This window comes from Lissotriton vulgaris, unplaced genomic scaffold, assembly GCF_964263255.1.
Source record: "Lissotriton vulgaris unplaced genomic scaffold, aLisVul1.2 SCAFFOLD_1728, whole genome shotgun sequence".
Lineage (NCBI taxonomy): Eukaryota > Metazoa > Chordata > Amphibia > Caudata > Salamandridae > Lissotriton > Lissotriton vulgaris.
Window position 1 is genome coordinate 222262 of NW_028250869.1, and position 25765 is coordinate 248026.

General features: G+C 51.8%; 1 protein-coding gene across 1 annotated transcript in view; it reads right to left on the reverse strand.

Moving 5' to 3' along the window:
* LOC147663098 (multidrug resistance-associated protein 1-like) overlaps positions 1-25765 on the reverse strand; it is a gene marked incomplete at its 5' end in the record, with an annotated part of 456488 nt that overhangs the window by 145060 nt on the left and 285663 nt on the right. The gene's annotated exons all lie outside the window — the stretch shown is intronic.

Here is a 25765-nt window from a genome sequence, read left to right on the forward strand (position 1 = left end):
CCCCATTGCTGAAAGAGGCCTTGCGCTACGTCAGAGTTCAGACGCCATTCGTGATCCAACATGCACCGACGGCTGAGTTTGTCCGCCCTGGCATTCAGAGAACCTGCCAAGTGTAGAACCACCAGGGTCACACCCTGATGTTCCAGCACCTGCCAGAGGCGCAGAGCCTCCTGGCATAGGGTCCACAACCCCACCCCGCCCTGTTTGTGCAGTACCCCATGGCGGTGGTGTTGTCCGTGAACACCTGCACTACACTCCCCCGGACAGAGGGGAGGAATGCCTTCAGTGCTAGACAGATCGCCCAAAGCTCTTAAAGGTTGATATGGAGCTGGGACTCCGCCGGAGACAAAAGGCCTCTGATCTTCGCCTCTCCCATGTGGCCTCCCCAGCCCTGGAGGGACACGTCCGTCACAACCACGTGCCCTGGGTGGGGTAGAGAGAGGGATATGCCACTGACCCAATCGCGGTCCGTGAGCCACCACTGCAGCTGTCTTGCAGTGCCCTCCGAGATCAAGACATGATCAGACAAGTTGCCCTGATGCTGGGCCCACTGAAACTTCAGGTCCCACTGCAGAGCCCGCATCCGCCACCGGGCGTGATGCACCAGAAGGATGCAGGAGGCCATCAGCCCCAGAAGCCGCAGCATCAACTTGACCGAGACTCGGGATAAATGCTGAAAGATCGGAATCGGAGCCTGAATATTCAGAACCCGCTGTTCGGGTGGATAAACCGGAAACTGCGCCGAGTCTAGAACTGCTCCGATGAAGAGGAGCTTCTGAGAGGGACACAGGTGCGACTTCGGCACGTTGATGGAGAACCCCAGCAAGTGAAGGAGGTCGGCCGTAGTCTGGAGGTGGCTGACGACTGACTGGGGCGAGCCCGCCTTCAACAACCAGTCATCTAGGTAGGAGAAGACTGACACCCCTAACCTGCGCAGGTGAGCTGCGACCACCGCCATCACCTTCGTGAACACCCGTGGGGCGCTGGTAAGGCCGAAGGGGAGCACGGTTAACTGAAAGTGCTCGTGGCCTACCGTGAACCGCAGGTAACGCCGGTGGGCCAGCAGGACGGGGATGTGAAAATAAGCGTCCTGCATGTCCAACGCTACCAGCCAGTCTCCAGGGTCCAGGGCAGCTAAGACTTGAGCCAAAGTCAGCATCTTGAACTTCTCCTTCCGGAGGAAGCCGTTGACGTTCCGTAGGTCCAAGATAGGGCGTAGGCCCCCTTTGCCCTTCTTGGGTACCAGAAAGTAGTGGGAGTAACAACCACACCCTACGTCTGGCCCAGGAACGCGCTCGATGGCCCCCTTGGCCAAGAGGGCCGTGACTTCCTCTTGCAGAAGTTGCAAGTGATCCCCCGACACGCGGTGGAATTGCGGTGGCATGGCTGGAGGGGTCGCCTCAAAGGGGAGGGAGTAGCCCCTTCGGACGATCTGCAGCACCCACCTGTCCGACGTGACAGTGCCCCAGTGGGAGAGGTGATGGCGAACCCTGCCTCCCACTGGCGTCACATGGGCCTGAAAACTCGGAAGGTTTTGAGGCAGGTGCTGCGGAGGGAGGTGTGGACTGGCCTCGCCGTTGTCCCTGACCGCTGCCAAGGCGGTTTCCACGGCCGCCACCGCGCTGTTGAACATTCTGCGGTGCGAGGCTGGCAGCACGTGTGGGGGCGCCCCTTCCTTGGCCACGAAAGGAGCGAAAGGCACCCGATTGCTGGCGTATGGCCAAGAGGCCCAAGGACTTGGCCGTAGCCCTGGAGTCCTTAAAACGCTCAAGCGCATGGTCTGCCTTGTCGCCAAAGAGGCGACGGCCATCGAACGGCATGTCCAGAAGTGTGGCCTGGACATCGGCCGAAAAGTTGGCGGACCTCAACCAGGCGTGGCGTCGAACCGCCACTGTCGTTGCCATCGCCCTGCCCAGTGAGTCCGTGGTATCCAGCCTACACTGGATGGAATATCGCGCTGCATCTAAGCCCTCCACCAGGGTTTGGGCGAGTTTAGCCCGGACCTCCTCCGGACATTGTGGCAGCACGTCCGCGACCGCGTCCCACAGGGTGTGGGTGTAGCGGCCCAAGAGACAGGCGGTATTGACAGACCGCAGCCCTAAGCTTAGGGACGAGAACACTATTCCCGAACAGTTCATATCTCTTGGATTCCCGATTGGGCGGAGCCGACGGGAATGCGGTCTGGGAAGTGGAGGCCTGGAGGGTGGGATGGGTGGACAAAAAGCAAGGGTCGCCCGGGGCCGGGCGGTAGCGTCTGGCCACGTTCCTATCAACAGGCGACCTGTGGTGGGCTTGGACCAAGTGCCGACAAGAACGTCACACAAGGCCTCATTGAACGGCAGCAGAGGCTCGCTGGAGCTTGACTGCGGTTTGAGGACCGTTGTGAGGAGGTTAGTCCTCACGGCCACGAAGGGAAGCTCAAGGTTTAAGGCCTTGGCCGCCATCGTCAACACTACACTGTAAGTAGACCCCTTCCCCGAAGCCACGGTTGGAGGGGAGACAACTCCAGTGTCTGGCGAAGTGTCAATACCACTTGCCTCCCCAAGCTCATATGTCCAGTCCTGTTGAGACTGGCACTCCAGTGCCAGAGGGTCCTCAGACCCCTCCCAATCTCCCTCTTCACCCGTCTCCTGTAAAACGGGATAAACAGACGGGGCCTCCTCATGGAAATAAAAATCTCCAAAGGCCGTCGGAAGCGGCGCCCAGCGGCGCCGTTCAGGCGCCAAAGTCTGACCGAAGGGAACATTGGGGAAGGCGAGAGAAAGCATACCCTATGCACACACTTGAAATGTAAAAATTGGATACGATGTCCAAACGCAGTTATACAATATGATACAGAGAAACAACAATAATATGCAAATTGTGAGAATAGGTAAGTAGGTGTCAATAAAGAAGTCTTGGTCTCCTTGTTTTATTCAAACACAGCATGTGGACAACCAGCCGACACGTGTTTCATCGCGTCTCGCGAATCTTCAGGGCTCCAATGGTTGTGTTTAATCTTTACGGTCGCTCTTCCGGTGATATTTCCGACCCGGAAGGGCCCAGGACCATTCAATATTTATTGCGAAGTAAAGTACAATCGCTTGCAAGCGAAATGCGCTTGTTGTGGGTCGCCCGGGGGAAGGATATCGATGTCAGTCACTTTGTATCTGTGCTTCTGGTATGTCTCGATCAAAAGGAATTGTTCCGTAGCCTCGTCCGGACTTGGTGTCTCATGGGCGTCTTGTTTCTTTTCCTCTTCTCCCGGGTCTCCGTGTTCGAAGTGCACTTCGAACACGGAGACCCGGGAGAAGAGGAAAAGAAACAAGAAGAGGAAAAGAAACAAGACGCCCATGAGACACCAAGTCCGGACGAGGCTACGGAACAATTCCTTTTGATCGAGACATACCAGAAGCACAGATACAAAGTGACTGACATCGATATCCTTCCCCCGGGCGACCCACAACAAGCGCATTTCGCTTGCAAGCGATTGTACTTTACTTCGCAATAAATATTGAATGGTCCTGGGCCCTTCCGGGTCGGAAATATCACCGGAAGAGCGACCGTAAAGATTAAACACAACCATTGGAGCCCTGAAGATTCGCGAGACGCGATGAAACACGTGTCGGCTGGTTGTCCACATGCTGTGTTTGAATAAAACAAGGAGACCAAGACTTCTTTATTGACACCTACTTACCTATTCTCACAATTTGCATATTATTGTTGTTTCTCTGTATCATATTGTATAACTGCGTTTGGACATCGTATCCAATTTTTACATTTCAAGTGTGTGCATAGGGTATGCTTTCTCTTGTAACTTTGGAGTAGTATAGCTTGCTTGCTTCTCCGTTGAGTGGTTATATGGTTGTCCACTCACCCAGTTGCACCACATTCCACTTAGTCCTACAGTGCTACCATACTGGCAGGGCGCCCATTCTCTGACACCCTAAAAACCATCCCTTCTTCTAAAACATTGGGGAAGGCGTCCACAGTGGGCGCCGGGGGAGACACCCGTGGGGCCGACGCCGGTGAGGTCGACCGGCGACGACCCGGACCCGGAAGCGGATCCGGTGAGGTCCTGCGGTGCCGGGACCGAAGTTGCCGGCGGCGTCGGGCCGAAGCACCAGACGGCGTCGGGGCCGAAGCACCCGACCCGCTAGGGCCTCCAGCCGGGACCGTTGGGCCCGGAGGCGCCACGGAACCAGACTGAGGAGGGAGGGACCTCATGGCCATGAGGTACCGCTCGATCTCCTGCGGCGTCGCGCCGTGCCCAGGGACCCTAAGGTGTGGGGCAGGCGGCTATGCTTGCGACTCCCTCGGAGCCGCGTGGGTGGTGTCGCCCGAACCACGGGCCGCATCGTGCGAGCGTCGGGGTGGGTCGGAGGAACGATGACGTCTCTCCGACCTCTCATGCCTCTTATCTGAGGACTTGGATCCTGACGACCGATGTCCACTGTAGGAAGGTGGCTACCCGACTATGGTTACCCCAGATTTTTTTGCTTGTGTTTAGCTGGTTTTCGACTTAGTTGGCCTGGTTCCCTGCTAATCAGGGCCCCAGGCAACCTGCTCTCTCTGTAAAATGGGTTCCATGTACCCTAGGTGCACAACTAAATTGGCTTGGGTCACCTTATCAGCCCCTGTATAGTGCATTATAGGTGCCCAGGGCATAGGTGCACCCAAGGCCTACCAGGGGCTGCAGCATATCTTTTGCCACCCCTGGCTGGCTATCCAAAATTGACAAAACTGGCTGATCACTCAGGATTCAAGCAAGCCGGGCCGAAGACGGCTGAAATGCCAGAAACCGGTCGCCGGTAGCTTGTTTCCTTCCCAGTTAAAGAATTGGCTTGGTAGTATGGATTGCCCTGTTCCCATGATGCACTGGGCCAGGGACAGACTAATTTGCATATAGCCAGGTTCTGAGCTGGGATGGTGCAGTGAGCTAAAAAACGGTGTTGGATTAAGCCCTGATCTCTTGACTGGGTGAGAGTATTCTGCTTAATTCAGAAACTCTGTCCATCACCACCCCCTGTTGTTTAATTATCAATCCTGGAGGCAGAGTGCGTGGTTTAATGTGAGATGGAGCTCTGGCATGAGCTGAGCCTGTCTGCAGCTGTCGGGAACCACTCCCTAAGCTGTTCCGGGATAATGCCATACCATATACTATTAAGTGCCTTATAATCCTCGCGGTTATATAGCAACTTTGGTTTGGCTTTATCAAAACATGTCCTGTAAGGTGTCATACGAATTGGAATACTACCCCCTCGCCAGTTCTGGCGACGGGGGTAGCATTCCACCCCTCTAGAGGGAGAAGACATGTTACTTTACTGAAACGCTGTTAATTTTAAAAGAGCCTCAGATCCACAAAATGGATGCCTCTGCCACAGACACGGGTCTGGCCTCCTGCTGCTGACCGAAACTCAGACAAAGGGTTTCCTGTCGCAGGGCGGTGTTACACCACCCCAGACAGGAGATAGTGGATTGTAGCAGGGAAGTTTCAAAGAAACCAGACACTGCCTGGGGAGCACAAGGCTGCCCCTTGCATAATCCGGCCAAACCGGTTCTGGGGCACACCAGCCCCAGTCCCAGCGCGGCCTGGATCAAAGGAAAGGGGTGTATCCACCCCCTTCCTGGGTCCCACCCATAGGAGGGGACCTAGCAGGTAATCCAGCCCACCAGATTCGAATAAGAGTGGGAGCAGTGCCAATGCAACTCAGATTATCCTGAAGAAACATAAGAAACGAAACTCTGGACCCTTCGACATCCTACTCAACGTAGAAGACTGAAGAATCTCCCTTGTGGCCAAGGAGTGACCACCCTGTGCAAACAGGCACCACCCAGCACCTCGACCCTTGCTTTGTTGCAGTTCCCGCTGGAACTCGAGCGACAGATCGACGAGATCAAGCTTGCCTGCCTTCCTCCAGCCCGATCCACAGTCCCTGCAGAGCTGAGACCCGTGGAGGCGACCGGAAGCGTAGGGCACGCCATCTTGAAAAGGCCGCGAGACGCTGACCGTGCAGCCCACGAGTGACCCTCGAAGCTGTACACCGGTTTGAGAAGCCCCAACCCTGAGCTGCTCTTGCACCGAAGCTCACCCCTCCACACTCGACGAGTGCTGCGTGGGGCCCTTCTGCTTGTGTTGGCTCGACGCATTGGCCTGGTCACTTGCCAGCTGGCTTGTGGCCCCTGTGCCGACGAAAACCTTAAACCGACCTGCTTTTCTGGTTGCTCCAGATTTGCACCAGCTCCTGTGAAAAGGAGCCCCCGCTCTGACCCTCCTGGTCCGAGTGAGAAGCAATCTCCCAGACCAGCGTGGATTGCTTTTGCCAAGTGTTTGCTCCAATCTTGAAGCCGACGGCGCTGACGGCGAGAGCCTGCGCGGGACAGATCGTGACCTGCTCCTGGACGTCGCAGATGCCCCAGAGCCCACGTGACAGCGGAGAGAAGCTCCTCGACAACCATCTGATTGCACCCGACATTGCCTGGTTCCGTCCTGGTTCCACCCTGGTCACTGCTGAGTGACCCAGACTCTGTCCCCTCTGCTTTCAGATACCTCGACTTCGATCCACCCTTGGATCACACCGGACACTTCTGCTTCCCATCACCTGCAGCATCTTCAGCTCCAAGCACCAAGAGCCTGCGTGTCAAAACACGACGCCACTTCGACTCTATGCACCCGCTTTCTGTGGGTGAGGTAACATTGCAACGCCGGTGTTCCCACACTGGTACACACCTCTAGGGTCTGTGTCTTAAGTTTTGTTCTTCTAGGTTCAGCGGAAGTATCTTTAAACTCTCTTTGTGTAACTTTTACGCACCATTGAAATTGCATTGGTGCAAGCCGCACTTTACGTGCTGCACCCGAATCCCGCGGGCTTTTTCGACTTCAGCATTGCTAGTCCCGACTGCTCCCAGCGATTCCCTAGGCCCTACGCCTAACCACTGTTCGATTGGTATCACTTATACCACTTTTTTAATATATGGTTTGAGTGGCCACCCGCCCTCATCCATAATTGTGCAACTTTGTATGTTATACTGTGCTTTTGATTTAACGCTTGTGCCCCTTTGCTCATAAAGAGTACTGGGGATTATTTTAGAAATAAACACATATATTTTTATAATATATACTTGTGTGGTGTCCTTTCATTTGGTATTACAGGATTGTATGTGGTGAAACAGCTCGCTTAACACGACCTCTTAAGTTAAGCCTTTAAGGCTGCTTAGTCCATGCTACCCCTAGGATAGCTTGTCTAACAAGGTTGACTTACAACCAGACACCATAAGGGATTGTTTGGACTGATGCAAGGTGGTTCCAGAATTGGAAACATCACATATCAGGCCAACTTCTCACATCCACTCCCGGAACTTCGATGACTCCGACCCCACGACCGGTCCTCGACCTCCCGTGGGACCGGGAACGGCGCGGGCCGTCTGCCGGAGCTCGAGTCGCTTGCGGGACCGCTCCCGCCTAGCTTTAGACGTCAGGGCCCGGCAGTCGGAGCAGGTGCGGTCGTCGTGGTCGAGGCCTAAACACTTCAGGCACCGGCGATGGGGGTCCGTAACAGACATCAGTCGGTCGCACTTCGAACAGGGTTTGAACCCGGGCATCCCTACCGGCACCGATAAGAGTCGAAGACTCGAGGAAAGAAATCATCAAAAAGATCAAAAAGATCAGTCAAAAAATGACTAGGGGTAGAGCTTCTCCGGATCTGCGCTAGCTGGCGCGGAAAAAAGAAGAACTGACGTCAGCGCGCATGGGCGGCGTCTAAGTACTCAGACGACGTCATTCCGGCGCTAACGACGCCGAACGCAGAGTCGCGGACGAAGTCTACCGACGCGCAGGGGTATTGCTACGCAAAAATTTCCGGATCCAGTCTGACGCCTGGGGATATTCTAAGGTAAGGAATCTATCACAAACATGGCTCTTTCAGATCTGGCGTGTCATGCAGTTTGGTGCTTACTTTCCCTCCATGTTAAAGAACAGTAGATGTTTCAGCACCCAGGCTAATGTGCTGCATAGCTAAATACATATGAGGTCCTAAAGGCGATACCGATTGCATTGCAAATGTTTGTTTTAAGATTAGGAAAAATGACTGCAATTGCGCCTGTGCCTTTACTTGCCCTGGAAGCAAAAAGCAGTGTTGTGACATCAGGGTGGTCAATGTGGCATTTTATTGAGGACTATGATTTTGCTTGCCTTTGGGCATTACGTTCTGCAACCCTGGGCGGGGTATACATAGCGCTATGGGGAAAAGAAGCAGGGCTCAGTGTATTTTATACACATAGGGGGAGAAGCAAATGGAGCATTCCAAGTTGTTCTGGTCACAGTGGACAGTGCAACTTTAACTAAAAAGTGGACGTTTTGCTCCTGGCTCTGTCATTCCCTTGGAGCAGAAGGACTCCAGATTTGCCAGTGTTGGCCACACATTTACAGCTGCACAGTTACTTTTTGGTTTGTCCGGTCTGCACCCCCAGTCCGCCCGTCTCCATAGATCTGCTGGCTGAACGTCTCCATCAGGTAAAATATGAGCCATTTCATTTCTTCATGTTTTAAGTTAGGACTCTGCAGATGCCTGGACATTATATTTAACGAGAACTTAATATAAATTAAATGTATTCATTTGTAACCTAATCATTCTGTTTTTATTCACTTTACTAGTCTGGGATCATTATGACCGCCTAGAGAGCACGTTTTGTAGTGCTTTCTCCTTACAATTGCTGTTTGAAGTATCTATACTGATAAGGTAGAAAGACACTGACTTTTAGTGATTTCGATTTTTTTTGTACTAGTGGGGTGCCGGAGGCGGGCTTAGTATATTATGCACAGTTATTTAAGTGAAGCACCATGCACTAATCCAGGTGATCCTTATGATGATTTTACTGGTCTTAGACAACCATAGAAAGCAATCTAAGCTTGTTTTACCAGAACTAATCACACAGTGTAGGTTATACAAAAATACCCACACAGTGTAGTTATAAAAATAGGAATATTTATCATATACACTCACTAACTCATTGGTACATCTCCTACCCGGAGATATCAACACAATACTTCAAAAGTAAACAGGTAAGTGAACACAAATACACAGAGGTCTCCTCAAATATTCTTGCAAAGTGGAAAAACACTCCTATATCCCCCACCCACATGTTTGCTTCAAGGTCGATTGAAATTTATATTCAACGCTTTCTGCCCCATCACTTTTAAAATGCAAGAGCAGTCACTGCTTGTCCCACGCAAGTCAAAACTTATTATTTCCAATGCCCGGACACCTATTGTAAGGAGAAAAAGCCCCTAGTTTGTCTCTGTATGAAATTGTAAATCCAAGATTAATAGACTAAAAAGGGAAATGTTACTTACCCTGCAAGCATTTGTTCATGGCATGTAGGGCTGTAGATCCACATGCTGTGCATACTCCTGCCATCTAGTGTTAAATCAGGATGTGTGCAAGGTGTATTCCTTCGAAGTCGCAAGGTACTGTGATTTCTGCTCTCGTGACAATGCGCTCGACAATTCCATTTTTAGCTTGTTTTCCAGCACAACGGATGAGGATAGTATGTGTAGTGAAGCAATATACAGAGAGATGTCCATGCATAAGAGGAAAAAGAGATAGTAAGGGATACTGCAACAACCACAGGCATCTGGGGAGGAGGGTGGGTGCATATGGGGAGAGAACGTGGCTTAATGGCTCCATCAAATCTGGAGAACCAGGTTAGAGTCTCGACAAAGACTCTAACCATATGATTCTGGGCAAATCACTTAATCTCCCCATGACTAACAAAAATGAATGTGTCCTTGTGTAAGGTAACCAGTGCTCATGTAAAGCGCTCTGATACCCAATACCTTAGCAGGTCAAGTTTGCACTAACTAAAACTCAGGGGTGGGGTGGGGGGGGAAGGATTATATATATATATGAATCTACAGCACTACATGCCATGAATAGATTCTTACAGAATAAGCAACATTTCCTTTTCGAGGCATGTGTGTCTGTGGATCCACATGCTGTGCATAGACTGTAAAGCGGTGGCTAGCCTCTAGGGGTTGCAGCAGATTCAATGAGTGTACTGAGAACTGCCTGACCAACATTAGTTCCTGGCAGGCTAGGACCTCCTCACAGTAATATTTGTGAAGGGCTGCAGTGTGGACTTAGTAGTTGCTTTACATATATAAGCTATGGGAATGTTCCCAAGGAAGGCCAAAGAGCCTCTTTTCTGCCTAGTAGGGTGTGCTCCTGGAAGAGTGTGACGAGTCCTTTTAACTTTAGTATTACATGTCAGGATGCATTTAACTATCCATCTGGCATGCCTGGCTTGGATAAAGCCTTCCCTTTGTGGAGTTTGGAGAAAGCAACAAAAAGTTGTGTTTTCCTAAATCTTGACAGGAAGGTCAATGGAATGATTAAGGTGGAAAGTGAGAGACTACCTCACGATGGAATTCGGGGTTGGTGTGGAGGACAACCCTATACATATGTACTTGGAAGAAAAAGTCTTCCAGTGTTAATACCTGAAGCTTAATGACATGCCTGAGCGAGGTGATAGCAACCAGAAAAGCCACCTTTCAAGAGAGGAACTGGAGGGTGTTGGAATGTAGGGGATCAAGTGGAGGGCCTATGAGATGCAAGTACAATGTTGAGACTCCATGAGAGTGCCGGTGGTACCCAAGGAGGAATGACCCTCTTGAGACTCTCTATGAAAGCTTTAATGACCGTAATCCTGAAGAGAGATGTGTTGTCTATTCTGACGGTAGGCAGCCATGGCAGCCAGGTGTATCCATATACAGGGGAAGACCTGAAGCACAAGTTATTTACTTATGTAACAATATATTTGTAAGAGACATTAGTTAGGCATAGATTCCTTACCTTAGAATATTCCCAGGCATCAGAAAAGTTTTCGTCTGCAGAACCCCTGCGCGTCGGTAGGTGTGATCGTACAGCTCCGAGTACTTCGTTGGCACCGAGAGGACGTCGCTGGAGCTACTTAGACTTGCCCACGCGCGCTGACGTCAGTTCTGTAAACTACTTTCTGTGCCAGAAGCGTAGAGCCATGCAAGATACTGACAACTGGTGCATTAAAACTAGGACCCTGAAAGGGATGACCTTAAACCTAGAAATCAGTTCACAGATCGGGAGGATGGGAGGGGCGGTAAGGAATCTATCACTAACTAATGTTGCTTACATATATATTGTTACACAAGTAACTTGTGCGTTCGTGATAGATTCCTTACCTTAGAATGGATACCCCAGCAATACCAACCCCGGTGGTGCGTCTGCGAACCAAGATCACAGCAGAAAGTCACGGAGAACAGAACGGCCAAAGAAGCAGTCTCTCCGGACTTGACTGTCAAGGCAATAATGCTTGGTAAAAGTGTGCAGCGAGGACCACGTGGCTGCCTGACCGGTGTCTTGCAGAGGGGCACCACGTCCCAATGCAGTAGTAGCTGCTGTTGCCCTGGTAGAAAGGGCGCGCAACACCACCGGAGGTTCCTTTTTAGCCAGAGAATAACAGGCTTTGATACACAAGGCGACCCCGCGGGTGATAGTCCTCTTGTGTACAGCCCAGCCTACGTAGCCAACAAAGAGCTGGTCTTCCACACGGAACTGGTGTGTGCGATTCAGGTAAAATGAGAGCACACGTTTTGGGTCCAGACGGTGGAGCCTCTCTTCCTCTCTGGAAGGGTGTGGAGGCGGAAAGAAAGTGGGCAAGATGATAGTTTGTCCAATGTGGACAGCAGTGACAACCATTGGCAAGAAGGAAGGACGAGTGCGAAGCACAAGCTTGTCCGGATGAACCGACAGAAAAGAAGGCTTACAGGAAAGAGCCTGGTGCCCACGCACGCGCCTAGTGGAGGTGATGGCAACCAGGAAAGCAGCCTTCAAAGTTAACAAACAAAGAGGAAAGTTGTGAAGCGGCTCAAAAGGAGTGCACATTAGAAAAGTAAGGACCAGATTCAAGTCCCACTGCGCATCACAAACGGAATAGGAGGGAAAAGGTGAGTAATGCCTTAGAGAAATCTATTCACAACAGGGGACTTAAAAAGAGAAGGCTGATCAGGGAGCCTGAGAAAGGCAGAAATAGCAGAAAGTTAGCCCTTGATAGTGCCCAGAGCAGAGCCCTGCTGGGCCAGAGGAAGAAGGAACAAAAGGACTTCTGAAAGAGGGGATCCACAGCCTTTGCTGTGCACCATGCCACAAATTCGTTCCACGTGCAGGCGTATACCGATATAGTGGTGGGACGCCTGGCTGCCAGAATGATATCACAGACTTCAGGAGCTAAGTCAAAAGGAATCAACTGTCCCTGCTCAATCTCCACACATGTAGGTGGAGGCTGGACAGATTCTGGTGGAGGACCTCCGCTGTTGCTGCTACAGAAGATCCTCCCAAAGAGGCACTCGGATCGGGGGATTTAAGCTCATACTGAGTAGCTCGGGATACCAAACTCTTCGAGCCCAGTCTGGGGCAACAAGAATGACTTGGACCCGGTCACGCCTGATCTTCAGTGCACTGGACAGAAGTGGTATAGGCGGAAAAGCGTACAATAGACCGCAGTTACACTTGTGACGAAAAGCATAGCCGAGCGAGTGCCGCCTTGGAAATTCCAACAAGCAGAAGTGATGACATTGTGCGTTCTCTTCGGAGGCGAAAAGCTCTAATCAAGGCTCTCCCCACTGTTGAAAGAGACCTTGCACCACCTCCAAGTGAAGACGTCATACATGATCCATCAGGCACCTGTGGCTGAGTTTGTCCGCCCTGGCGTTCAAAAAACCTGCCAGGTGTTGAACGGTTAATGAAATGCCTTGACGTTCCATCCATGTCCAGAGGCGCAGAGCCTCTTGACATAGGGTCCACGACCCCACCCCGCCTTGTTTGTTGCAATACCACATGACCACATGGCAGTGGTGTTGTCTGTGAACACCTACTCCACCCTCCTCTTGACAGAGGGAAGGAATGCAGTCAGTGCAAGAAGGATGGCTCGAAGCTCCAGAAGGTTGATTATGGAGCCGGGACTTCGCCAGAGACCAGAGGCATCTGATCTCCGCCTCTCCAATGTGGCCACCCCATCCGAGGAGGGACGTATCCGTCAGCACTGTGTGCTCCGGCTGGGGAAGGGAGAGGGATCTGCCGCTGACCCAATGCTGATTTGTGAGCTACCCCTGCAATTGTTGTGCAATGCCCTCCGAGATCTGGACGTAGTCGGACAGGTTCCCCCGATGCTGCGCCCACTGGAACTTCAGGTCCCACTGCTGAGCCCGCATATGCCATCTGGCATGGTAGGTTAGCAGCAGCAGCCTCAAGGTGGTCCTGACAAACCCAGGACATGGGTTAAAAGATCAGAATCATAGCCCAAATGTCCCGGACTCGCTGTTTGGGAGGATAAACCCGAAACTGCGCCGTGTACAGAACCGTCCAGATGAAGAGGAGGCTCTGAGAGGGAATCAGGTGCGACTTTGGCACGGTGATGGAGAACCACAGCAAATGCAGGCAGTCGGCCTTAGCCTGGAAGTGTGAGATGACTACTTGGGGAGATTCCACCTTCAACAAACAGTCGTCGAGATAGGGGGAAGACAAATCCCTGATCTGCGCAGATGAGCTGCGACCACCGCCATCACTTTGGTGGACACACGAGTGGCGCTGGTAAGGCCAATTGGGAGCACAGTGAACTGAAAATGCTGCAGCCCTACCGTGAATCGCAGGTAACGCCAGTGGGCCGGCAGGACAGGGACATGAAAATACGCGTCCTTCAAGTCCAACGCTGCCAACCAGTCTTGCGGGTCAAGGGCAGACAAGACCTGAGCAAGTGCGAGCATCGTGAACTTCTACTTTCGTAGGAAGCAATTGACGTTCCGAAGGTCTAAGGTGGGAAGCAGATTTTTGTCCTCCTTTGGCACCAAGAAGTAGTGGGAGTAACAACCACAACGTACTTCTGACGTCGTAACTCGCTCGATGGCCCCCTTGGCCAAGAGGTCCGTAACTTCCTGCCGGAGAAGTGCCAACTGATCCCCCAACATGCGGTGATACTATGGTGGCATGGCTGGGGGGGGTTGTCTCGAAGGGGAGGGAGTAACCCCTTCCGACAATTTGCAGGACCCACCTGTCCGATGTGATGGTGCGCCAGTGGTGGAGGTGTTGGCAAATCCTGCCATCCACTGGCGTCTAGTGGGCCTGAAACACCGGACTAGGAAAGTTTGGAGGCATTGGCAGCAGGGGAGGGGGGGTGGGAGGGGGGGGGGGGGGGTTGTGGACTGACCCGCACGCTGGCCCCGCGACACGCCTCAGACTGCGCTGAGACTGTTGCTGTGCTGGCCTGTGGCTCTGAAACTAACGTACTTGGGCGCCCCTTCCTTGATCACGAAAGGAGCGAAAAGCAGGAGTGCGTGCGGCTGAAAGGCCCAAGGACTTGGCTGTAGCCCGCGAGTCCTTAAAACGCTCCAACACGCCTTATCGACAAACAAGCGAGTGCCAGGGCATGTTCATCAATGTGTTCTGGGCGCCCCCAGAAAAGCCAGTCGTTCTCAGCCAGGCGTGGCGACGTAGTGCCACTGTCGTGGAAATGGCCCTGTCCAGCGAGTCAGAAGTGTCAAGACCACAACGGATCGTGAACTTGGCTGAGTCTCTCCCCTCAGCAATAGCTTGGAAGAGTACTGTCCGAGCCGCCACCGGACACTGGGGCAGCACCTACGCAACCGTATCCCACACAGAATGGGAAGAACAGCCCAAGAGACATGCAGTGTTCACAGACCGCAGTCCAGAACTAGTGGAAGAAAAAATCATCTTCCCAAAGTGCTCCAGTTTCTTGGATTCCCTATCTGGTGGTACGGAAAGGGAACGCGCTCGGGGACGCAGAGGTTTGGAAAACCAAGCTCTCAGGGGTAGGGTGTTGGGCGAGGAAAACGGGGTCGTCTGGGGCCGGGCGATGTTGTCGGGCCATGTTCTTATTCACAGGAGCCTCTGTGTTGGGCCTGGACCAGGTTCCCAAAAGAACGTCCGAGATTGCATCCTTAAAGGGCAGTAGAGGCTCTGTAGAAGACAACGCCGGCCGAAGCACCTCCGTCAGTCGGTTAGTCCTGATGGCCACAGGAGGGCGCTCGAGGTGGAGACCCTCGGCTGCTCTACGCAACACCATGGAATAGGAACCACCCTCCTCTGTAGCCACGGTAGAAGGAGACAATGAGCCAGGTTCCGGAGTATAATCCTGGTCACCTGCATCCCCCAGAACCTCATCCCAGTCCAGGTATAACTCCGAGAGGGTCGTCAGACCCCACCCAGTCCTCCACATGCTGAACAGGTAGAACATGAGGAGGTGGGTGAAGAAAGGGAAAGAAATTCCCTATCGGAATCGGTCGACACTCTTCCGGCGTCGACTCCACGTCCGGGAGGAAGCCAGGGATGGCGTCGGCCGGGACGGTGGTCGGCACCAGTGACATCAATGGAGGTCATACAGGACCAACCAATATGGACGAGGTTCCATGCCTGGATCCATGGGGGTCTCTCTGCGTTGAGACTTAAGTCGTAGACGATGTCGTAACCGGAGCCGGCGAAGCATGAGGACCCCCAGTCGGGCATGCAGGGTCCGAAGGCACATCGGCAGGGCCTGATGATCCGAAGGCAGTGCCATGGCTGATAGGAACTCCTGCAGCTGGGCCGGAATCGCCGTTGGACCAGGAAAGGGCGGGGAGGCCATTAGCAACTGCTGAGGCTCCTCCACCCTCAGCCGCAACGGAAAGCCAAAGAGTGATTGCCCTTCGACTTTCTGTGCTTCGCCTTACCTGACTCAGAGTGGGAAGACTTGGAATGGTGGAGATGCCTCCGCAGCTGGTCCCTCGACCCCCCACAGGACAGGGACCTGGAACGGCGCGGAGCAGACTCCCAGGCCTCTAGCCACTTTCAGGACCGCTCCTGTAAATTTTTCGGAGCCATGGCCCGGCAGTGGGGGCACGACTCGGAGTCGTTGTCGCGCCACAAGCAGTAGAGACAGTCGCTGTGCGGGTCCGTCACCGACATCATGCGGGGACAGGCCAGGCAAGACTTAAAAACGGGCATCCCTATGCACCTGAGTGTAAGTACTCGGAAAACACAAAAGTCACAACAACAAAAAAAGTCAAAATCTGACTGGGGGTACCTCTCTCTCCGGATCTGCCCTTGCTGACATGGAAAAAGAAAGTACTGACGTCAGCACGGGTGGGCGCATCTAAGTAGCTCCAGCGACGTCATCTCGGCAACTACGACGCCAACGCCATACATGGAGCCATACGATGACGCCTACTGACGCGCAGGGGCACTGCTGACGTAAACTTTCCGGATCCAGACTGACACCTGGGGATATTCTAAGGTAAGGAATCTATCACTAATGTGTCTTTCAGATACCTGCAAAAGAACTGTGTAGCAGATGATTTCCTCCAGTGTGGCTTCAAAAGGTTCAATATTTTTTTTAGAGGCATTAGTTCACAAATCTCTTCCACGTGGTCACATAGCAGGCCCGAGTGGTATGTCTGCTCTTGCTTGAGAATGCTCATGCATTCAAGTGTAAGATTAAGGTACCCAAACTCTCTGACCTCAGGAGCCAGATTGAAAGGTTGGGAGACCTAGAGTCTCAGTGCCTGTTTTCCCCACGGTTCTGCATGAGAAGGTCCGGCTAGTTGGGGAGCCTCTAGTGCAGACCCAGAGAATTCGAGCAGGGACGCGAACCATGGTTGGCAAGCTCATGTGGAAGCCACCAAGATGAGAGAGATATATCTGCTTAAGCCTCCGAACCACAAATGAAAGGAGAGGTGGAAAAGCATAGGCTCTGGTGCAGAGTCCCCCCACCCCCCAAAGGGTCGGGCTCACCTCCACAACCACTTGTCGGGCAAGGCGAACTCGTAATAGCCGAGCAGCGGTGCTGAAACGGCACCGGCACGACCCCAGAGGGGCCCACCGCTGGTGGAGATGGACGTGGGGAGGCACCCCCCGACCCCAGCCTCAACCTGCGGCGCCATACGGCCGGGGAAGAAACCCGCTGGTGCCAGACCAGCACCAGCTCGGCCTCCAGTAAGGCATCCGCCTGTTCAGAAGGCCAAGGGGAACCTGGGAGGAGCCCTGAGTCCCGGCGACCCCCTGCAATGCAACAGGGAACCCCGTTGGACTTTGCGGTGAGGCGGGGGCGCTGTGAGTCCAGGAGGGGGACCCCGATGGGCCGCACCCCGGCGAAACCACATCTCCCAAAGCTGCACCATGCAGGGTTAGATCAGCCGGCGACTCCACAGCCAGCCCCGCACGAGGCGAGGAGGCAGAAGCAGTCTCAGGGGGAGGGGCAGGGCAGGGCAGAGGGAGGCCTGTAGAGCCACAGCATAGGCCTCCATCTGAGCCCTGGGCCCCCCTTCACCGGGAAACGACTGATAGGGGGCCGACGTCAGAGGACGCATGTCCCGAAAGGAACTCACTTCCCCCGCCAACAGAGGATCAAGCCCTGGAGGCATGCTGGTAGACTTACCCCCCAGGGAGCAACGTCCAGGGGTCCGCCGGGGAGGGCTGCAATGCAGCCAAAAGCAGCAATTCATGGACCCCTCCGGGGACAGACAAGGGGACGAGGCCGACCGAGATCGGCGGGCCGACAGCAGCTTCATCCGGTACTCCCGTCGGGACTTGGGCTTGAGCTGCTGGCATGCGTCACAGTCCGTGGAGTCGTGGTGTTCGCCCAAACACGAGAAAGTGTGTTATCCCGGTGCACTCGAAGATTAAACAATATTTTGAGTTGAATATACGTGTTTGAGGACTGCGCTCTGGTCGTCGCACGCAGTCAGGACGTGCCTTTCAATATGAATTGCGAATTTTGAGGGTAGGGTCATCTATCCTCAGGGCTGAGCGCAAAATCAACTGAAACGACAAGGTTTCTTATCCAAGTTCATGAAGTTTATTTTCCTTTTTAGAATGTTTCAAATGTTGAATTAAGACAAAGTTTTCCAAACAAATCCTCTTGCATACATAATTAAATTCTTATGTGGCAATGTTGAAGGTAACATGTCAATTTCAATTCACCCAATGCATTTCGGGTCATGCGAATTTGACCCTTCGTCAGGGGTCTGAAACAAGGGACAGACAGGACCGGATTAGTCACTCCAGTTACGTATATATATGATAACATGAAACGTCATCGACGTGCTGTAGCATGCAATCTAGAAGTGCCGGGGATTTGCCAGCATAAAACGGGAATACAACGATGAAAATGGAATGATGAAAGAAAAACGTGATGAGAATATTAGAATGGTATGCGCCACCAGGTAAAAGAAAACCGATAGGTGCACCATTGCTAAACCGGACACCATTCAACTGTGCAAATAAGTCCACATGAACCCCACCAGTGCGAGGATAACTGAAAAATAAACTGGAAGATAAACGAGAAATACACGAACACATCATTCACACAAACTTACGAGCAAACGGAAGCCGCCGCGTCTCGAGGAATTCAATCAGATACACGCAGTACTACAACAATGCCTATCATAGGCTGGTCAACCATCATGTGATCGCGACATAAACCAATCACGACGCAGATGAACAATAGTTACTTACCTGTAATCTGTGGTTCTCCAGTATTGGTGCCTTTCATAGATTCACATGCCTGAATCATTCCCCGTCGTCGGAGTGGGAGTCCCACGGTATATAAAAAAGCAATAATATGCCTGTAATAACCAAAAACCTTGGTAATAACCAACCAGGAAGTAAAGTAGACTTAGCTTACAGGAGCAAAAGCTCCCACACTCATGACTATCCTAGTCATTATGTTAGACCAAACTGCAGCTAATCAGGCGACAGCACCCACCAGAATGTTCTCCCCAGAGGCTCAGGCTCTCAGATTTTCTCACACAGGAGTGAAGCCAACACAATTGCCTGAGGGAGCCTCTGAGGGGAAGGTGGGCGGGTTGCATGTGAATCTATGAAAGACACCAATACTGGAGAACCACAGATTACAGGTAAGTAACTATTGTTCTTCTCCAGTATTAGGGGTGTCTTTCATAGATTCACATGCCTGAATCAGAATAGATAGCAGTACACATGAACCAATGCTCCTAGACGCTAACAGTATCACAGTATACATGCAATGATAAAATGCAAAGACATGGAAAAGCGTCTAGAAAAGAGCATAGAGGAGGCGGGAGAACAGAGGCTCACCTTATTGGAAAAGATTGCGAAGAACTGCTCTTCCCACTGAAGCATCTGCATCACTCGCCGAGTCCAGACAGTAGTGCCTCGTAAAAGTGTGCCTGCTGGACCTCGTTGCAGCTCTGCAGATTTGTTGAAGAGGCACACCAGCGAACAGAGCAGTGGAAGAGGAAACTGCCCTTGTGGAATGCGCTCTTGGTAAGGCCTGTAAAGGTCTTCCTGCTTGTTGAAGACAGAGTCCAATTGTTGACGAGACCCATCTAGCAATAGTCTGTTTGGACACTGCACAGCCCTGACGCAGTCTGCCATAGGCCACAAACAACTGATCTGTCTTGCGTAAAGTTGATGTCTTTGATAGATAACATTTTAGGCACCTCTTAATGTCCAAAGAGTGCAATGCTCGCTCAGGCGGTGTTTGTGGATTTGGAAAAAATGTCTTGAGGACTACCGGCTCATTTAAATGAAAGTCTGATGGGACTTTAGGAATGCACCTTGGATTGGTACGGAGTACCACCGAATCAGACGTAAATTGCAAAAAAGGCGATTTAGATGTGAAAGCCTGAATGTCACTGACCCTCCTGGCAGATGTTAAAGCCAATAACACGGAGACCTTCCAAGGGATAAACTTAAGGTCAACCTTATGTATCGGCTCAAAGGGGTGACACGTGAGTTGGGAGAGCACTACATTCAAATTCCAAACAGGAGGTGGCCGACGGATTGGAGGAAACATGCGAAACAAGCCCTTGAAAAATTGCTGGATTATTCTTGATGAATACAAAGAGTTCGATCCGTCCTGACCGAATCGGGAAATGGCTGCCAGAAATACTTTCAGGGTAGAATGCGCCAAACCCGATCGAGCCAGATGTAGGAAGAAGGGTAATAATTGCTCTGGTGTAGCATGAAAGGGGTGCAGATCGACAGTCTGGCACCAGGCACAGAAACGTTTCCACTTGAGTTTATAAGTCTTGATGGTTGACGGTGCTCTGGCGTTAGCAATACCTCCTGACAATCGCGAGGAATGTCTAAGTGGGCGAACTCATTGTGCTGAGGAGCCAAGCTGACAATTTCAGCAAATCTGGGTCCGGATGGTACACCCTGCCCTGCTGAACTGTGAGCAGATTTGGTATTCGAGGCAGTTGTATTGGTTCGCACTCAGAGAGGAGGAGAAGCTCGGTGAACCAATATTGTCGGGGCCACCTTGGAGCAATCAGGATTAGATGACATGGTTGACTCCTCATCTTCCTGATGATCTTGGGAATTAGCAGAATTGGCGGAAAAGCGTAAGCAAATATTCGATACCAATTCATCGAAAGGGCATCTCCGCACGAGTCCTTGTGGGGAACCCACCTTGCAAAGCGTTGGCATTTCCGGTTCAGGGCTGTCGCAAACAAATCCAGGTCGGGATGACCCCACTCTCGGAATATCTGATCCAGGGATGGTTGATGCAGTTCCCATTCGTGATTGCTTCCTGCTGTCCTGCGGAGTGAATCCGCTAGGACATTGGCAATCCCTGGGACATGGACCGCCGACAGATTGATGTTGTGATTCAGGGCCCAATTCCAGATCTCCTGCGCCTGACGGGACAACCGGGCCGATCTTGTGCCTCCCTGCTTGTTCAGGTAATGCATGCTGGTAGTGTTGTCCGTTCGTATCAACACTGTAGAGCCCTCCAAGGTCGCCTGAAAGGATTTCATGGCTAGAAAAATGGCTCTTAGTTCCAGCAGGTTTATGTGCCATTTTTTATGGTGAATGTCCCATTTGCCACTGACTGTCATCCCTTGGAGATGGGCGCCCCAGCCCTCCAGAGAAGCATCCGTGGTCACAATGAATCTGGGTCCTTCTGACAGGAAAGCGCATCCCTCCTGCAGGTTCACATCTTGCCCCCACCACTGGATGGAGTTTTTCATACGAGGAGTTATGTTGATGACGTCCTCGAACGGGCCTGTTACTTGCACCCACTGACGACTGAGTTCCTCTTGTAAAGGTCTCATTCGCAGGCGACAGTTGGGGGTGAGCGGAATACAGGATGAGATCATCCCGAGGAAAGACTTGAACTTGCGAACAGAAACGCACTTTCTTTCTAGCAGTGATGTGGACATCTTGTGAATCTTCACTTGTCTTTCTTTTGATATGAACACTTGGGCGAGTCTTGTGTCCAGTGTGGCTCCCAAGAACAACTTCCTCTGTGATGGAGTTAGGTGAGATTTTTTAAAATTTACTGAAAAACCCAGGCTCTGGAATAGTGATAGACATCTTTGAATGTGCGTCCTTGCCAAGCCGATGGAACTGCCTTGATAAGGCAGTCGTCCAAATATGGATGAATTAGAACTCCCTCTAGTCTTAGGCATGCGGCCACCGGGGCTAACATCTTTGTGAACACTCTGGGGGCCGAACGTAGTCCAAAGGGAAGCACTTTGAACTGGAAGTCTCTGCCAGCCACTCTGAAACGCAAGAACTTCCGGTGTCTTGGAAAAATGGGCACATGGAAGTATGCGTCCTGAAGGTCGAGTGTTGCCATGTGATCCCCTACTGAGAGAAACTGGAGGATTTCTTGAAGTGTTAACATTCGGAAAGATAATTTCTTGAGGTACTTGTTGGGGGCACGCAGGTAGAGGATGGGGCGCCATTCCCCAGACTTCTTGCGGATCAGGAAAAATCTTGAATAAAATCCTGTTCCCCTTTGATGTTGAGGTACCCTTTCTATTGCTCCTTTCCGAATCATTGAGTGTATTTGGGAAAACAGCTCCTTGAGATGATCTGGAGGTGGACCTTCTGGGGGAGAATTTGGAGGGGCTTTGACGAATTCGAGAATGTGAACTCTGGAAACTACATCCAGAACCCATCTGTCCGTGGTAATTTTGGACCAATTTGAGTAATATCGGGATATTCTTCCTCCAATTTGTTTCAGGCTGGGACAAAGTGGTGGCAGGATGTGTTTCTCACGTACTCTTGTTGTCTCTCCCTTGATAAGAGGTCTTTCCTCTTGGTTGAGAGTAATTATTTCTCCTTTGGCCATATGTTTGCTGACGGTATGGCTGGTACCTCTGATTCCCTTGGTTGTTACTGTAGGAGCGTTGCTGATTATAACCTCCTCTGTTCGAGTAGTTGCCTCTCCCTCTTGCGCCACGAAAGGAAGACTTTCAAAACTGGAGAGAGCCCAGCGACCGTGCCGTCTCTGTGTCTTTCTTTATTGATTGTAATGCCTCGTCCACATGTTGGCCAAAGAGGAAGAGGAACTCTCCATCATAGGCCATGTCCACGATCCTTGTCTGGACTTCTAAACGAATTGACGTAGCCTTTAACCAGCCTTGCCTTCGGAGTACAGCTGCTCCTGCTAGCTGCCTAAAACCTGTTACTGCCACGTCCACTGCAGCATCAATTATCTCAGAGGAGACGCTCTCTCCCTCTAGCAGGATCTTTTTTGCTTCAGTTCGATCCGGTTCTGCAAGCTTGTCGATATAGGGTGATATGTCGGACCACATTTGCCTATCATACCTGCCAAGTATTGCCAGTGAATTTGTGGCTCGGACTGTGGTTACCGCAATAGTAGACACCTTCTTCCCTATTGAGTCAAGACGTCTACCGTCTTTATCAGGGGGAGTAGTGATTTGTGTAGACTGATTCTTGGCTCTTCTTTGTGCTGCTTGGGTGACTACAGACTCCGTCATAGCCTGACCCACCAGGCATGCCGGTGATGAACTGGGTGCTCTATATTTTTTATGTACCCTAGGTAGCACTGCGGGTAGAGAATTTGGCGTCTTCATGATCTTTAAACCTGCTTTCCATATAAAATCAATTATTGGAATAGACCAAGATTGTTTTTGTGGCAAGTCCTTAAAATCATAAAGGAAGCATTCCTCCTGTTTAGCCTTCATGGATATGAGGAATCTTTTTGTGGCTCTATCCATAATCTTATGGAAGCTGGCAATGTCTACCAGAGGAGATTTCGCAGCAGGCTGGGCTGCTGGAGAAGGGGTTTGTACCTTATAGTCGTCCCACTCCAACGATACCGACTTGTCGTCTAATTCGCCGTCCTCTCGTTCGTCCTCAGACGAATTTTCACCCTCTGCCTGATGGGATTGTATTGGAGAAGAGGGTGGTGCTGCCCCTAAAGAAACGGATTCTTGATGCCCTAAAGTTGTAGTAGATGCTCTTGGCCTCGGCGTAGATACATGAGAATCGCCCGATTCTGAAGGTGGAAACCTGCGATAATAATCGCTTAACATGTACTGGAGATTTTGGAACAAATCCAGGCATTTGCATGCCAGGTGTAGACCCAGTCTCTCGTTGAGCGTGCTCCTGGGAAATTTCTTCCTCCTCTTGATCCAGATCTTGAACTTTTATAAGCAAGTCCGAAGGGCTCCTGGCCGCCCGAAATGTCTCATCCTCGTAGGATTCTTCCTCTTCAGAGTCCAACAACTGATCTGGCAGCTGTAAAGGAGACAAAGCTGTGGAGGATGACCCACGCTTCTGTAGGAGCGAAGCAGTGGTAGCTGGTGATGGCAACGGTATTGTGGATGCTCCTGCCGACCACACCTGCATTGCTGAACAGGTCGATAGTGGGGGTGTAGATGGAGCCACTGAAGTTGATGACAAGCCTGTTTCCTTCAGATCCGTCGCAGACGGCGTGCCCGTCGACGGTTGCAGCGACGTCCTCGAACTCGTCGACGATGATGTTTTTCTCCGTCGACTGTGTCGACGTCGACGGTATTGCCAGTTTCGTCGACGAGGTCGTCGACTATTCCAATCTCTTCGTCGTCGAGGTCGTCGACTATTCCAATCTCTTCGTTGACGAGGTCGTCGACGGTAACTTCGTCGTCGAAGGCGTCGTCGACGGTAACTTCGTCGTCGAAGGCGTCGTCGACGGTAACTTCGTCGTCGAAGGCGTCGTCGACGGTAACTTCGTCGTCGAAGGCGTCGTCGACGGTAACTTCGTCGTCGAAGGCGTCGTCGACGGTAACTTCGTCGAAGGCGTCGTCGACGGTAACTTCGTCGAAGGCGTCGTCGACGGTAACTTAGTCGAAGGCGTCGTCGACGGTAACTTAGTCGTCGAAGACGTCGTCGACGATAACTTCGTCGTCGAAGGCGTCGTCGACGGTAACTTCGTCGAAGGCGTCGTCGACGGTAACTTCGTCGTCGAAGACGTCGTCGACGGTAACTTAGTCGTCGAAGGCGTCGTCGACGGCAACTTCGTCGAAGGCGTCGTCGACGGTAACTTAGTCGTCGAAGATAACTTCGTCGACGATGACGTCGACAGTAGCTTCGTCGACGGGGATGTCGTTGACGGAAAGGCCTTCTTCGTCGACGGTAAGAGAGCCATCGACGCCTGAGTCGTCGCCGAAGAGGTAGTCGACGGTACCTTCAGGATTCCCGTCGACGGTGGAGCGTCGACGATCGACGTGACAATTTTCGTCGTCGGGATGGGTCTCACCTGGACGTACACCATCGTCGACGGTGAGGAGGCTGAAGACATCACCATAGATGGTTTTGGTGAAGAAAAAGTCACTGTTTAAGTGGAAGAAGTGACCACAAGACGAGAAGGCGACGATGAGGCTGCTCCGGAGTCTGCCAAGGCCTGAGGTGAAACCTTATGGGCAGGTGCTTTGGAAATTGCAGACTTTCCAGATTTTCCTGAGGGCGCAGATACCGGGGGGCGCAGATACCACAGGTGGAGACACCTTCTTGGATGCAGAAGGCAACCCAGAATCCTGAGAGGATTGGGCCTTTTTCACAGTTTTAGCCCTAGGAGAAGCCAATTCAACCTCAGATTTTCTCTTCTTAGAGGAGACAGAAGACCCTGAGGCAATGCTCCCTACCTCTGAAACAGGGTTATCCTTGTCCTTAATCCTCTGAAGTTAAAGGAGCAGGCGACCCTCTCTGTCCCGGAGGGTCTTTTGAGGGAAGGTTCTACAGATTTTACATTCCTTCGCCTCATGATCAGGATACAGACAGTAGATGCATTTTTTGTGAGGATCCTCCTTGAACAGCCTCAGGTTTCCACAGGAATCACAAGCCCTAAAAAGGGATTTAGAAGTAGACATTATTTGAAGGTTAACAAACCAACCAAAGTTAGAAGAAACTGAGCAGAGCTCAGGGAGACTCCCTTCACACGACGTGCAGTAGAAAATCTGAGAGCCTGAGTGTAGGAGAGTAGGGTCTGCAATCCTATGATCACCCAGATTTTTTGCTTTTGTTTCACTGGTTTACGACTTTCTCGGGCTGTGGGCCTGCCAATCAGACCCACAGCCTAGCTGTTCTCTCGCTAAATTGATGTGTGTACCTTAGGTGCATTACCTAATTGGAACTGGGCCACCTTGTCAGACCCTGTAACTCAGGGCATCGGTGTACCCAGGGCCTACCAGGGGCTGAAGCATGTATTATGCCCCCCCTGGGTGGCCATCTAAATCTGACACAACTGGCTGCGCGACAGCTGGGGCAACGTGGCGCACTCGCCCGTTGCTGTAGGTATAGTATCCCTATATCTAATCCTAAACTGGACACCCGAGTTCCTATCAGTCACTCCTATGGCAGGCCTTGACAATCCTGAAGGCAGAGTGCGTGGAATCGTGTGAATTGGGCTCTGGCACGAGCCGAGCCCGGTTGCAGCTTGCGGAACCAAGACCCAATGGCTGTTCCATGATAACGCGTACCATATTAGT